At 37.1% G+C, this 16,150-nt stretch overlaps 1 long non-coding RNA gene across 1 annotated transcript in view; it reads left to right on the top strand.

Annotated features, from left to right (window-relative positions):
• The window catches only part of LOC127537962 (uncharacterized), a 36,578-nt gene extending 25,882 nt beyond the window's left edge, over window positions 1-10,696 (top strand). The window contains exon 3 of the long non-coding RNA XR_007947653.1: window positions 8,199-10,696. This is a non-coding gene — a long non-coding RNA (uncharacterized LOC127537962). The remainder of the gene's footprint in view (window positions 1-8,198) is intronic.
• The last annotated feature ends 5,454 nt before the right edge of the window (window positions 10,697-16,150 follow it).

Below are 16,150 nucleotides of genomic sequence, written 5' to 3' on the forward strand. Positions count from 1 at the left end.
GTGTCTTGTAAATTAGGGGTGACTCACAAACTCAGGTGCTCTCCTGTAAGTGGTGGTATTTGATCGAGCAGGGCAATACTAGAAAGACTGGGCCAGGTGTTGATCCTTCATCAAAACTATGTCAAATTCAACCCATTTCAAAATAAACAAATAAAATAATCTGGCTTTTTCTGTCATCTTCAGGTTCTGAAGATTTTTGTGAGCAGGGGTCTTGAAGGTTTACAAAGGGGAATAATCCATTTGGATGTAGTGTTACGGTATAATTACAGTGATAGTTTTTATCACTACATGTCTTCTGTTTCATACAAATTGAATGATACACACATATACACCTATCTATATATCTCTCCATCCATCCATCCATCCATCTATCTATATGTCTGTCTGTGTATTTACATATAATCACAAACATACATATACACACAAAAGATATCTCAAAAAAATCTTCGTTTTGACTTTCTTTTCTCTTCCTGGTCTCTCGTCAGAAAAAATCATGACATGTCATCTTGATTTCCTTTTTTGACTTCCTGCTTTTTTACAAGCCTTTTGGGAAAATTGCTGAATGGTGCCATACTCACCACATGTGAGCTGACTCAGTTCTTTTTTTTTTTTTTTTGTGAAATGATTATGTGACTAACCTTCTTAGACTTAATATGATAGGTGATTTTAGCCACATAGGAAAATCCCTATAGCAATCTGACAAACCTAAACTATTATCTTAGTAGGGAAGTCTCAGAAGCCACTGAATATCAGAAACAGGATTGGAATGCAGTTGTTCCTGACTCTTGTCTGAAATGCTTTTGTTTATATCACATTCCCTCTCATGTCTATATGTGTGTTCAGTCATTTTTCAATTGTGTCCAACTCTTTATGATCCCATTTGGGATTTTCTTGGCAAAAATATTGGATTGGTTTACCATTTCATTCTTCAGCTTATTTTACAGATAAGAAAATTGAGGTAAATAGGGTAAAGTGACTCACCTGGGGTCACACAGCTAGCCAGTGTCTGAGACAAGTTTTGAGTAAAGAAAGATAAATCTTCCTGTTTCCAGGCCCAGCAGTCTATGCATTATGATGCTATCTGTCTCTGATGTCATAACAAATATCAGATGCCAGTCTTGTTAATATCTTTCTCCTACCTTTCCAATCTTAAGCCTTATTCCTCTGTGTGCTCTCTGTGGCTACACTAGTCTATTTTGCTCTTCACATATGACACTGTTTCCAGACTCCGTATTTGCACTACTATCCCCTATGCCTGGAATTCTCTCCTCATCCTTTCTCCTCATCCTTCCTCTTAACTTCCTTGACTTCCTTTGACATTTAGCTCGAATTCCATGTTCCTCTTCCTATACAAGCTGCTTTCTTCTCTCAGATTACTTTTCATCTACTTGGTACAAATCTAGATTTCTTCTAGTTGTTTATATATTCTTTTCCCTATTGAAATGTAAACTCCTTGAGGGCAGAAACTGCTTTTCTTTCTTTTGTATACCTAGCACATAGTACAATGCTTAATAATAGCTTATTGATGGCCACAAATTATTAGGTTTATAAAAATTCTAATCAGCCTATAGAATTGGTTTGGGTCTCTAATCATAGTTATAGCTATCACTATCTCAGGATCATGATCATCCAGAAAAACTCACTTGACAAAAGAGGAAACTGAGTCTCAGGGAGTCCAAGTCACTTGCCCAAAGTGATACAAGTTCATCACTTCCCTGTGTTCTGACAAATCATCCTTTTACTGATAGTAAAAGTAATGATGGATTAGATTTATTCTGGTTAAACTCAGAATGAAGCATTTAGAGCGATGAGTATTAGCTGTAAAGAGGCAAAATTAGGATTGTTTTAAGGGAAAAATTCCTAGTAATTTGAGCAATTCAAAAGTGATATGTGATGTATTGGGAAGCCTTGGATTCCTTCTTCAGCACAGAATAACAAGAATGATAGTATTGAGAGGCTAAGGGGACCTCACTGGCCATGCTCCTTTTTTGAGGAGCAACCCAACATCTCTGGAGGCAACCCAAGGTCAGGGGATTACTTCCTGAGTATGTATAGAAGAGATTTTTGATCAGGTAGAGATGGACTAGAAGGGCTCTGAGGTCCTTTCTAATTCTTGGTCTGTTTTTCTTGAGAGAAAATGTATTGTTTTTCTCAGTTTGGTGAAGCAGGATGGGCTCCCTCCATAGCTGGAGGCTCTAAAGTGCAAAGGCCATAGAATCTAGTCTCTAAGAATAGCCAAAGTTGGATTCCATCTGTCCTGAGTCCAGTGAAAGTGGAGGGAGGAGCTCAAGTATCAGTAAAAGCCCTAACCCACAAAGACATGCAGTCACAAGAGAGATCTGGAGTGCCATAGGATTTTTTTTTAGATGATCTTTTGCCATAAGGCAGAATAGTTAATACTTCTACGTGTGGCAGTAAACCCCAGAGGGAGATAGCCTCCAAACATAGTTCTAGGGAATAAGTGAAAGAGGAAAAATATGGCCACAAACCATCATGAGTCTACATAGAAAAAGACACAAAGACCTACTTATGAGATACAAAGGGAAATCATTTCTTCAGCTTCTGAGAAACTTCACTAATTTGTCAATTAATAAACATTTATTATGCACCTACTATGTACCAGGCACTATGCTAAGCTGGGGTTACAAAAAGGGGCAAAAGATAGTTCCTGCTCTCAAGTAGCTTACAGACTAGGGCTATGGAGATGGGTTTTCAGAAAAAGCTCAAAAACACTGAAGGTATAATGCAATGACCTATCATTACTCCAGGACAGTCATGATGAAGCATCTTTCCCACTTCTTGACAGAAAGATGATAGATTAGTAGAATGAGAGAGACTTTTGGATATAGCCAATGTGTGGATTTATTTTGCCTAACTATGACATTAAGTGTGTGTGTGTGTGTGTGTGTGTGTTCAAGCATATATATATAATATAAATGTATTTTACAAAGGAGAGTTTTTTATTTTTTGAAAGAGGGAAGAATTGAGGTTGGATGGTCACTTATGAAAAAAAATTAACCAAAGAGTCAATGATGCATTTAAAAATATGCAGATGGTAACAGAAAGAAGTCCTGAAGAAGATATACATAAATGGGACAGCTTTGGAACTAAGAATTATTATATACTTCTAAAAAAAATCCTAGCTATATATAATAGATACTTGTAGTTTTGTATAAATCCTTATAATTGTTTTTTTTTTTTGGATATGGAAATGTTTATGTTTGGTTGATATATATCAAGTTCAGAATGATAGCAATAATAGCAAAAAATAATTGAGATGTGTTAGAGAGGTAAATATTCCTAGTGTTTATTTGTTAAAGAGCAGGTCCCCTGGGAAAGGGGACTAGTGCCATCTTTTGATGGCTTAGTATATGACAATGTTGGAGGACTGAACAGGGCTGAAGATGAAATTTCTACCAGATTGGAGCGGATGAGATCTGCGGGAGAAAAGCTCATGGAAGACAGTGACATATATCAATGACTAGAACTGCCTTTAACTCAGCTTCTCAGAGGGGATTACCGATGTAGAAGGGTTATGACTGTTGAAGTCTTGTAGGAGGTAGCATTACTAATCACAGAAAATACCTGAATCTTTAGAGGGGTGGTTGCTCAATGGTGCATTACAAGGGTGTAGCAGAGCCAGCTCAAACCATTTGGGAGAGACAATTGTTAAATTTTCTGTGTGAGCATTTGTGCCTTGGAAATCAGCAAACATTGCAAATAAGGGTTTGATTTATTGTTTTGTTGGTTATCTAAGCTAATAAAGTGATGGGAGAAAAATGGTAATATTGCAGATTAAACTTAAAAGTGTGGGCACATTTTTTGCTGATTGTTAAACATTTACTAACACACCACTGCCATTATTTTCCAAAAGCTTAGAAATATCTAGTCTATTTTCATTAGGAATCATAGGCTAAGAGGCCAAAAGCCCTAAAAGTTTACCCAGTTCATAATGCTCTCAGATATGCTAACAGATGAGAATATAATAATGCTCATAATGCTAACAGATGAGAAAACAGATCAAAACCAGAGATGTATCTTCCCTAAAGTCACTCAGAAAATAAAGTGGAAGAGCCTGGATTAGAATATACTTCCTTTGATTCTATATTCAATGCTCTTTCCACTAGAATGTATACATGATCTTTTAGAATTTGTAAATATGATCATTCACTCCTCTTCTGAGCCTATTGAGCCTGTGTGCATGTAAGAGAGGCTGGGCTGGTAGCTAGTCTTGAGTTAACAGAGGCTTACATTCTCAGATAACTTGAATGTATCTGGGTCTTTCTTGTCAGGACACAAAGCTTATAGACTTATTGTCAAAGGAGTTAAGTTAATTTTATAGTGCTGGAAAGCCAACAGACAGTTCAAAAGCTTCATTAGAAGAGAAGGAAAAATAATGGAGTGATAAAAGAGAGGGGGGATAGAAGGGGAGAAAAGGAAAGGGAAGGACAAAAGGGGAGAGTGATAGTGAGAACAATTGTTTTTTTCATAGCAAGTACTATCATGTCCATTTTATGGATGAGGAAACAGAGGCTGAGGGAAATGAAAAGACTTGCCTAGGGCCATGGATAATAAGTATGAGACAGGTGAAAAGTGAAGCAGAAAATAGGAAGGAAGAAAGGAAAGGAAGAGAGGAAAGAATAAAGGAAGGGAAGGAAGGAGGAGAAAAGGAATGAAGAAATAAGGAAAAAAGGAACATAGGAAGGAAGGAAGGCAGAAAGAGAAGAAAGAAGGAAGGCAAGGAGAAAGAGGAAAGAGAATGTTAAAGAAGAGAGAAAGGAAGGAAGAAAGGGAGAGAAGGTGGGAAGAGAGGGAGGGAAGGAGGAAGAAAGAAAAGAAGAAAGGAAGAAAGAAGGAAGATAAATAGAATTAGGGAAGAAGGAAAGAAGAGAAGAAAGAGAGAGAGAAAGGAAAAAAGAAAGGAATGTAAGAAAGAAGGAAGGAATTGAGGGAGGGAGGAAGAGAGGATAGAAGGAAGATAGAATAGAACAAGGGAAGAAGGAAAGAAGAGAGGAAAGAAAGAAAGAAAGAGAAAGGGAGAAAAGGAAAAGAAAAATAAATAAAAAGGAAGGAAATAACAAAAGAAGGAATATAGGTAGGAAAGAAAGAATGGAGAGAGGGAGGAAAAGGGAAGAGAAGGAAGATAGAATAGAATAAAGGAAGAAGGAAAGAAGAGAGGAAAGAAAGAAAAAGAGAGGAAATGAAAAAAGAAAGGAAAGAAGGAAGGAAAGAAGGGAGGCAGGAGGGGAGGGAAGAAAGAAAGAGAGAAGAGAAAGAGGAAGGAACGAAGGGAGGTAAGGGAGGGAGTGGGCAAATCTAGTTCCTTATTCTTTGATTTTTGCCAGTGATTGTCTTAGTTGGCAATGCTTTACCCTGGACCCTTCAGTTCAGTAATAGATATAACATCTGATTTTCACTATATTTGGATGTGAAACTATCCTTCATTAAGACCAAGAAAAAGCTTTGTATCTTGTCAGATCTAGGAGATACTGAAAAAACAAATATTGTACAGTTCTGAAGCAATTCAGTATTTAAGCACTTGTTGTCTTGGAACTCTGAGATTAGAAAGCATACTGTAATACCTTGAGATGTCTTCTAGCTGGGACAGAGTGATCTCAGGAGAGATTAAAAATACCACTATTTTTAAAAAAATTAAACCAGTGCATAGATCCTTGGGTTTATTGTAGAACACATGGGTTTAGTTCTTTCCCCGAAATTTATTTTTATGCCAACAATATCTAAGAATAGATGTGTACAGATGAGTAGCAAATTAAATATTATTTTATATACATACACATATATGTAAAATTTGTCTGAATCACATATGATAAATTCAATTCAACAATAGTTTCAGAAATATTTTAGAAGTACTTGTTCTCTGTAAAGCAAATAAACAAGGTATCTTAAAGGGACAATTCAATATAAGTGAGACAGAGTCTTGCACCAGAAGAGAAGAGGGATCTGCATTTACATCCTGCCTCAGACTTTTACAAGCTGTTTGATCCTACTTCACCTCTCTAAGCCTCAAGTTTCTTCATCTGTAAAATGGGGATTGTAATATTTGCCTGTAGTGCCTTCCTTGCAATGTTGTTGTGAGGCTTAAATAATATAATAAATGTTGTAACCTATAAAGCACTAGGTAGACTATTAGAATTATTTTTAGAGTATAATGTGGGAAGATAGAAAGAAAACTCAACTTGGGACTCAGATCTTGATTCCAGCACTTATTAGATGTATAATCCTGGGCAAATAACTTAAACTCTTGATTTCCTCTTCATCTGAAATGGGGAATAATGATATTTGTAGCATCTACCTCAAAACATTGTGAAAGGGCTCAAATGAGATAATTTATCTGCTATTTATGTCAATTATTCCAGTTTTAAATAGGATTTTAAATGTATTTTCCCAATTTAGCATGTTTAGAAAATACAATGATGAGATCAAGATTTTGAAGTGGGGGATGCCATTTAACTGATTTAACTGATGAAGAAACTGTTAGCTGTTGGTGACTTGCCCAAGATTACACAGGTAGAACTAGGCTAAAGAAGAAAATGGCAAATCACTCCAATATCTTTGCCAAGAAAACCCCAAATGGGCTCACAGAAAGGGGACACAATTGAAATGATTCACAGAGAGACGACACAGTTGAAATGACTCAATAAAAACAAAAATCTGGCAAAGCCAGCATTCAGGCTTTAGTGCTCCATTCTTCGGTCTCAAAGAGCCTTTTCTGTTGTGTTCCCAGATTCAAGCAAATATAACATCAGAAGAGATCTTAGAGGTCATCTAAATCCCAGCTTCTTAACCTATGGATTGTGATCCCACCTGGAATCTTGTAATTGAAAATAGGGGTCACAAAATTGTGATTTATTATAAACAAATGTTTGGTTCGTATACCTCTTTTATATCCCTATCCATCCGGGTGATGTGGCTGATGTAGCAAATGATATGGCACCAGATGTGCTTTAGGAGAGCAGCAAAATTGGAATTTGTTCATGTGAAGAATTCACAATGATTATTCTCTTTGGCAAAAGATAGGTTTATTTACTAGCAGTGGCCCTCAAACTTTTGTTCTCAATATCTTTATCCTATTAAAATGATTGAGGATCTGTCCAAAGAGTTTTTGTTTATGTGGTTTATAGTTATAGATATTGATCACATTAAAAATAAAAAGTAATTATGAATTTGTAGACTCTCTGAAAGAATTTCAGATTCCCAGGATGCTCTGGACCAGACTTTGAGAACCACTAAATTTTAGGGGAAGAAGTTACAGACAAAATGAAGGGATACAATAGACACCATAAATGGTAAATATGAAAAAGAATGGGAAAGCATATGAAAGACAAGTTCCTTAGTGGAACTCAGTTACCCAGTAGAAAGGGAAAACTCAAGAGGTTGGGGCACACTGTTAGCTGACAGGCTAAAGCCTGAATAGGACTTAGCACCCTAATGGAATGAGTAACCAAAAGAAGGAGAAGGGGGTTGAAAAACATGGTGGACTTAGGAGAGATACCATATGGCATATGGGAAGGGTAAAGGGCAAAGACATCATGAGGCAAAGTGCCATTGGTGGATTGACCCAAAGGAAGGCTTTAGTGAAACACTGAGCCATGAATTGTTTTATAAGGAATATAAGGAATAGATGTCTCTATGATGTACTGAACAAAGAAAGAGGTCTAGTTTTTATAAGAACTGTGGATAGTTCCTTTGTTGAGGGATGAGATACCCTAACCACATTTGGGGGTCCCCAGGTCGGTGTCACAGGTTTTGCAAAAGAATTTGCAGTCCCCGTCTTCAAGTTAAGTTGACAAAAAAAGGGTTTATTTTGACACTGAGTATTTTAAGCAAGTTAAGTTTCTGATTGGAAAGTAGTAAAGCACTGAGAGACAGAGCAACTTTTATCCTATAGTTTAAGGCTAAGAAGTACATGTTTATTTTATGACTGAGGCTAAGGAGCAATTTCCAGATGAATTAAGGGTGGTGGGCTAGGGAGCAATCTTCAGATGAATTAAGGGTGGAGGGTAGTGGGTTAGAATCAGGAGAGTTATTCCAAAACCAGAAGATTCAGGGTTTCCCGACCCAGGCTCCTCCTTTCTCCCCCCCCCCCCCCATCCCCGCCCTACCTAGTAAAGATCAGGGGACCAAAGAGTCCCATTACATCACTTCATTTAATGATCTCTTCTGATGTCTCACTATAGCTAGGAAGTCACTCTGGATCCTTGAAGGCCATACCCATGGAGTCTTAAGCTGTGACATATCCTGATGATCTGAGAGTCAAAAGCCAAGCTGAGTCAGCCTGACTAAGTTTAACAAGCATCCTCATCAAAAAGGCAATGTTTTGGATCACAGGAAATAGAGAAAATTGCATTCTAGCTCAAATAAGGGCCATAATTTGTATCATCACTGAGGGGACATGGGTATACAGAGGAAAAAACAATCTCGAGGTCTGTGTATACTGGAGAAGAAAATTCTGGAGAGATTTTCTGTGATATCTTATCTCAGTGCCAAGAGAGGACAAGCTGCTATATTGTCTGGTTCTTCAGTGCCTCAAAAAAGGGAACGGCAACAAATCATCCAGATAGCTAAGAAGCTTGTGGCCAAAGCAGTCTGGTGACTTTGTTGGAGTGCGTATCATTCTGACGATCTTCCCATTAAATACAATGTGGAGACAATTAGGCATCGGGGGCAAAAAGCATTAATATAAAGTTAGACCTTCTAGCTAGAAGGTTTTAGGATGTGTTGACTTGAGTGAACAAAGGACATTCTATTTCTAAATACAATGATTTACCCAGCTAGTTTCTACACGCCTTTTTTTTCTTTTTTTTAAAGTAAAGTGCTAGTTTCACAACCACCAAAATTTATCTAAATGTGGTCAAGTTTCTCTATGGGACCAGCAAGAGAGAAAATGGGACAAATGAGACATGGGATGTACCACATTTTGTGGTCTGTGACACTGAAGGTGATAGTCTGACTCCTCGGTCTTTAGCTGAATACAGAAGCTCTCAGTAGGGAGCTGTACTCAGGGGCAGTCATGGGCCCAGAAAAAAAAGGCTGTTTGTTGATGGCTCCTGGCTTTTTCTCCTGCCATATTCTTTTTCAAAGCTGCTTTGGCTACTCTAGAGGTAAATGAATATGAGAAAGTAGCTGTTGAATATCAGGAATTCAGAGAACCCTTGGAAGATTTGTATGATGTAATGCTAAGTAAAATAAGCAGAACCAGGAGAATATTACATACACTGACTATCAATGATTATTAACTGGTTGGCTGGTTATTGTATTTTGTTCTCAAAAAGGACCAAAATGACATCACTCTATTTGAGTCGAGTTATACTGTGTGGGACTATGGCTGATCAGATCAATTGAAACTCAGAGGGCTCTGCCACAAGTCAGACATAAAATAGTCCCTAGGAACATTTCAGGTGCCTCTCTAACTTTGTGCATCTCACGTTCCTTCTGCGCTAATTTAATTCTGCTTTGCTCATAAAACACAGCACTTTCTCTGAGGAGGGCACTCCATTCCTGGCAGTCCTGTGCCAGGGTCTCCATGTCATGTAATAGATTCTAAAGTTCTTAAGCGAGACCTTGAAAGTGTCCTTGTATTTCCTTTTCTAACCATCTCGTGAGTACTTGATCTATGTGAGTTCTCCATCAAATAATTTTTTGGTCAAATGTACATTTGGTATTCAAGCAATATAGCCAGCCCAGTGGCATTGTGCTCTCTGCAGTAGAGTTGGGATGCTAGGCAGTTTAGTTGGAGAAAGGACCTCAGTGTCTGAGATTTTATCCTGCCAGGTGATCTTCAGAATCTTCCCAAGACAATTCAAATGGAAGCGATTCAGTTTGACTATTCCTATTCCTATTGGCTGCTCAATAGTCCATACATAAGACTATAAATGAAGAATATATAGAAAGGAAATTGAATTCTGAGTAACTGTAATAAATAGTCTTGGTCCTGGGGAACAGTATTGCACCTATTTCCTTCTTATCAGCAGCAAGGTGGAGGAGAATGGAGGCAGTATATTGAATATGCTGTCAGATGCGATCCCTTTATCAGTTGTTTTGTTTTGACTTACAAGAGAAGATGCCATGTTGAACAGGAAAGCAGGTAATATATGAATATGAATATGAAGGAAATTAAAGGCATCAATAAAAGTTTTTTTTAATCGCCAGATTTTGTTTCCTTCTTTCATAGATTATTCTAAGTTTGAATGAAAATGTATTATTATTTTTTGGGGAGAAGGAGATAGGGTTTAAGTGACTTGTCCAAGGTCACACAGATAGTGTCAAATTTGAACTCAGCTCCTTCTGACTCCAAGACCTGTACTACACGTATTGTTTATCTAGCCACTCCCTAAATGAAATCATTACTTCCCTAAAAAATCAGGGATACGAATTCCTGTGAAACCTATATGATGCCTTGACTAGTCCTAGAAACTAGTAATAGTCAAAAATCGAGTCTCAAGTATGTCCTGTTGTGGTATTTTTGGACCCAAGCTGGCATTTAATCCAGGAGAACATGAGCTCTAGTAGAGCAGGGATTATTTTAAACCTCTTTTTGCATCCTCAATACCTTGCTGAAGCACATAGTAGGTACTTAATGAATGCTTATTGAATAAATGAATAAATGAGGGTCATGATAGAATGTAAGCTCTAAGAAAGGTTTCAGTTTTATCTTTTTATTCCCAGTGTTTGTCACTGATTGTAACTGATTGTAAAGAAATTCAATAAATATTAATTCCTATTGCTGATTTGCTGATACTTATTGAAAAATGAAACAATAATTAACATATATATTGCATACATATATAATATTTGTTGTTCAGTCATTTTAGTCTTGTCCGATTCCCTGTGACCCCCTTTGGGGCAAAGATACTGAAGTGATTTGTTATTTCTGTCTCTAGCTCATTTTACAGATAAGGAAACTGAGGCAAACAGGAGTGATCTTTCCAGGGTCACACAGCTAGTGTCTGAGGCTGGATTTGAACAAACACACACACACACACACAACATACATGTATATATATACATGTATGTTGTATATATATATATATACACACATGTATGTTGTGTGTGTATGTGTATTGTGGATGCATAAATAATTATATACCTTTAAGATAAGCAAATTACTTTATGTCACTTGATTTTCCCATTGATCCTCTGAGGTATGATTACCTCTATTTTAAAAATTTTTTAAAACTGAGGTTCTGAGATGAAATGACTTGCCCAAGACCAACAACTGTTAAGTGTCAGAGTAGGATCTGAATTCTGGTCCTTCTGACCATGAGGCAAGTGAATGAGTAAGGGGCTGGAAAACCTAGTTTCAATTCTGTCCCTTTAATTTAGTACCTATATGGCTAAGTGAGTCTTTTCACTTCCTTTATTAGATGGTTTGAACTTGATGGCTTCTGAGATCCCTTTCCATTCCAGACCCATGAGAAATGGACCATCTGCACTTTTTGTTAGCATCCCCAGAGCTTGGTGCAGTGCCTGGAACACAGGAAGGGATGGGCAGATTGAACCTGTAATGTCTTGGGCATAGGAAACTCCCAGGTGAGGAAAGTCCCTTTACTAACACTTGAAAAATGAGAGTTAAAGCTTTTCACTGGCAAAAATGTAATCCTAAATCTAATATGGAGGTTATTGCTATTGCTGCTTTTACTGAAAGACTATTTACATACTTGTATACATGTATACATACACAGATATAAGAATTCACCTATGTACACATATATATTACATATTGGGTTTACATATCTATATGCACAAACATGTATATTATACAAGCAAGAATGTATGTAGCCTAGTAGAATCAATGAGCCAATTGATAAGCATTCATTATGCTCCTATTATATACCAAGCATTAATGGAGGTTAGCAAGGTCTCTACAATTAGAGAATTGTCGAAAACATGGAACATTTCAATGACTCAAGCTGTGACAGTACCTGAATATAGTTCTTCCAGGCCAGCTCACTATCCATTACTCAGGGCAATCTTTGTAACACTTAATAAATACTTACTGGCTTAATGAATACAATGTCCAGCCATGGTACCAAAGAGCTGCTGAAGAAGCACTTCTTTGACCAAGGTGCTGAACGAGACATGCATTTTTTATGGGCCAATTTGGGAACTTCGTGCTGTTTGATTGTGCATATTGTTTCAAGGTTGGTTTGTTTGTGTCACTATGGGAAGATAGAAGGGAGGAAAAATAGATTTTTGTTCATTGAAAATAATAAAATTTAATTGTTGATTGACTGAAGTGAATTTGTTATATACTGGAGAGAAAAGTAAATCAGCATGTGAGGAGTCCTATTATGCTAGTGGAACACTGAGTTTTGATCTCAGAAGGGCTCCATATGTTGGTTTATATGAATGGCAAAGGAATTAGAGCAGTGGAATGAATCCAATTATCTCCCATCCTTTGCCTCTCTTTCAGCCCCCCTATATAGGTACAAGGTACATGTCAGCAGGTAAAAGCAGTAAGGAGAGGCTATTATTTGGGTATGGTCTTGTCCTTGTCTGAACTCTTCCTGGACTTTTGAAAATTAGGGAGTAAGAGAGGCAGCCAGGGTGACCCAGGAAACAGAATGTGAAAGAATAAGACTGACAATTTCTGAACATTTAGGAATATCTGTATCATCACCCAGTCAGCTCCCCTTCCTTCTTCAGTTCTCTGCACAAAAGAGGTATTTCCAAAAACAGAGTTTGTTGAAAAAATAAAATTGCCTTCTATTACTTAATTGCTTTCTTTTTATACTAAAACCCCCCAATGTTTAGGAGAAGTCAACCCTTCAGTAATGCTTGAATGCACGTCTGAGACCTTTTGATGACAGATAATTTCAAAAGTGACTGTTGGATGCACAGTGAATATTTTTGGCATTGAATTGCTTGTGAATATTAAACTTTTCTGGCTCTTGAAAGTCTTGAGACTTCATAACTAAATGAAACCATGAATCTATCTCATGATGGCTAGTATAACAATTTTGAAATAACCATGAATCCTTTGAATTTCTTTTCATTAAGTAAGAAGCAAAGTACTCAGCAGGGATGAGGAGGTGTGGGGAGCTTCAGAAAGGAAGAAGAGGCTTGGAATAGCTTCTAAAGGCTATGAGATAGGGAATCAATTGGGGAGGAACTTAAAGATTGTCTTGCCCATTGGAGTTTGATTAACATAAATTTGAGATAGACATAGTTAATATGGTTGTGAGACTTCCACCATCTTAGTTCTGCAATTTAGAAGTAAGAGTGGAGAGGGCAAATGGAGGGAATAATCCAGAACTGAAATCTTGCAAGAGAAAAGTGGTAATAGGGTAATGACCTTGCTGACTTCACTTAGCTTTGCTCTTACTGGGAATCATTTGTTTCCCAATTTAAATTCCATCTTGGACTTAAAAGTGGACTTTATAACTCAGTTTCGACAATTCTTGTAAGATATCATTGGCAAAATACTTCCAAAATGGGCTTAAGGGATACTAAATCCCTATGGGAATTAAGGAGGAGTTACAAGAATTTTTTAACCTTAAAACAGATATCTATTTAGAACAATAAGTCAAGATTCAGTTCCAGACGTGGGGAATTAAGAGGAATTAGCCTAGTAGCATGCCTACTTCCCTCCCTTATCTATGTATGGTGAATCATAGCTATCTTAGCTAAAGAATTATCAAACTGCCTTTATCAGGTAGAGGCTTCCTAATCACTACTTATGTGCATGCTGAATGGTCATTGGTAATGTGTGCTCTTTATTGTGTCTCCTTTATTAGAGATATGATAACCTTTGGGAGATGTATGCCTTGGGCACACAGAAACGTGCATTTTAAGGAATTATCATTATTACTATTTCTTAATATTTACCAAATCTTAGAAGAGAACACACTGATCATCAAAGGAACTTTAAAAAGAATGTTCTCTATCTCATATAAGACAAGTGATTATTCAGACTTTTCCTAAAGTTTCCCAATGGAGGGGATGGAGAGAAGGAAGAACTAAATTCTTTCCAATGCATCCCATTTCTTTTAAGGATGACTTGAATAGTTAGGAAGTTTTTCCTTATATTGTGACTATGCCTTTTAAACTTTGATTTGTTGCTCCTAGTTTTCTCCTCTGAGACCATGTTAAAAAAATCTGATTTGTTTTATACACGGTAACCCTTTAAATACTGTAGATAGTATTATTCCATCCTCAAGCTTTCTCTTCTTGAGGAAGAATATCCTCAATTCCCTCAGTTATTGCCTGTATGGTAGGATATCCATGAGCTTCACACCATTCTTGCTGCCTTCCTTGAGACCCTGTCCATCGGTAAATGTGATTATACCATCATAAGATCTTGGATCTTTAGCTAGAAGGAATCTGAGGAACCATCCAGTACAATTAAACTTCCTTCTTTCATTTTGCTATTGGAGAAACTGAGGCTCAAGAAATGAAAACATTTACTCATGCTCACACAAGAAGTAAAGAAGAGATAGAATTTGAACATCGATACTCTCTGGTTCCAAAATTAAGCTCTTTCTACATCACCTCCCATTGGTGGTTAACAAGCCTTTATATATGGACAAAGAACCTGAATTTGTAGTCAAAAGTCAAGGGTGGTAAAGGAAGTCCTAGTAAGTACTTTATAATATCCAACATTTTAATAGTGCTTCTAGGTCTAATTTGATTCTTACAACAACCGTGTGGATTGATGCAGTTCTCCTCATTTCACAGATAAGAAAACTAAGATTAGGTGACATTATATACAAGGACACATAACTATTAAATATCTGAGACAAAATTTGAATACTGGCTTCTATCTAGCACTCTGTTCATTATACCATAGTGTTATTATTCAAATAATTTTCAATCCTGTCTGACTCCGGAACCCCATTTGGGGTTTTCTTGGCAAAGTTACTGCAGTGCTTTGCCATTTCCTTCTTTAGTTCATTTTACTGATGGGGAAACTGAGGCAAACAGGATTAAGTGACTTTTCCAGGGTCACACAGTTAGGAAGTATCTGAGGCTGAATTTGAACTCTGGAAAATGAGTTTTCCTCACTCCAGGCCCCAGTACTCTTTTCTACTGCACAATCTAAACACCCTAGCACATATTAAATACATAGCAAGTATTTAATAAATGCTTGTTGCTTGTTTGTTGAATTATTAAAAGTATAATATCCAGCCTCAGAGATTTGTGAAAGCAGAACTAACTTCCCTCTTCCCCATCCCTTTTTGCCACCCAAATTGAATAGATCTTTTCTCCCCACCTTCCTCTTTCTGATGGTCATCAACATCAACAACCAGCTATTGTCCCAATCCCTCTTTGCCTCAATTTACTCACATGTAAAATTAAGTGGAGAAGGAAATGGCAAACCATTCCAATATCTCTGCAAAGAAAACCCCAAATGCGGGCTCAAATAATCAGCTGTGACCGAAAAACAACTCATCTCAAAGTACCCTTGTTCCATGACAAGGCCAGCTGGTCCCAATCCCTTCCTTCTGGCCAACAACAGTTGCCCTCATACCCTAGCAATGGCTGTGAATCATGGATTCATTTTCTCTGTAACATTTCTGAGTCACAAAAGAATTTGTCACAAATTGTATTCAAAAGAAACTTATAGCAGATATCCAAAAGAAGAAATTCTTGTAGCATTTAAAAGCCTTTCAAAAAACCACAGGAGGGAATTCACCAAAGGTTGTCTCCTTAGGGAATGGCTCCATTTCTTTTAAAATGTAACTCTGATGGGAAGAGGAGGGGGAGAAAAAGGTCCTTTAAGAGAAAGGAAGCTTTGGAAAGACAAGATTTGGAAGAGGCAGAATTCAGCTACCCATTAGATTGTAGATCTGGAGAAATGGCCTTGCAAAAATTTAATGACCCGCATATGACAAAAGTCTCAGATTTCTCTGTCATCTGAAAAATGATAAATTATAGACTTCCTAGGTCTAGTGAAAATCAAGCCCAGTGAAAATATGAATGATCACAATTTATTAATTATTATTATCATTATTATTAAAGCCTTTTATTTTCAAAACATATGCATGAATAATTTTCAATATTTACCCTTACAAAACCTTGTGTTCTAAATTTTTTCTTCCCTTTCCTCCCTCCCTCCCCTAGTGGCAAGTAATCCAATATATGTCAAACATGAGCAATTCTTCTATACATATTTCCACAATTATCATGC

This window comes from Antechinus flavipes, chromosome 5 (assembly GCF_016432865.1).
Source record: "Antechinus flavipes isolate AdamAnt ecotype Samford, QLD, Australia chromosome 5, AdamAnt_v2, whole genome shotgun sequence".
Lineage (NCBI taxonomy): Eukaryota > Metazoa > Chordata > Mammalia > Dasyuromorphia > Dasyuridae > Antechinus > Antechinus flavipes.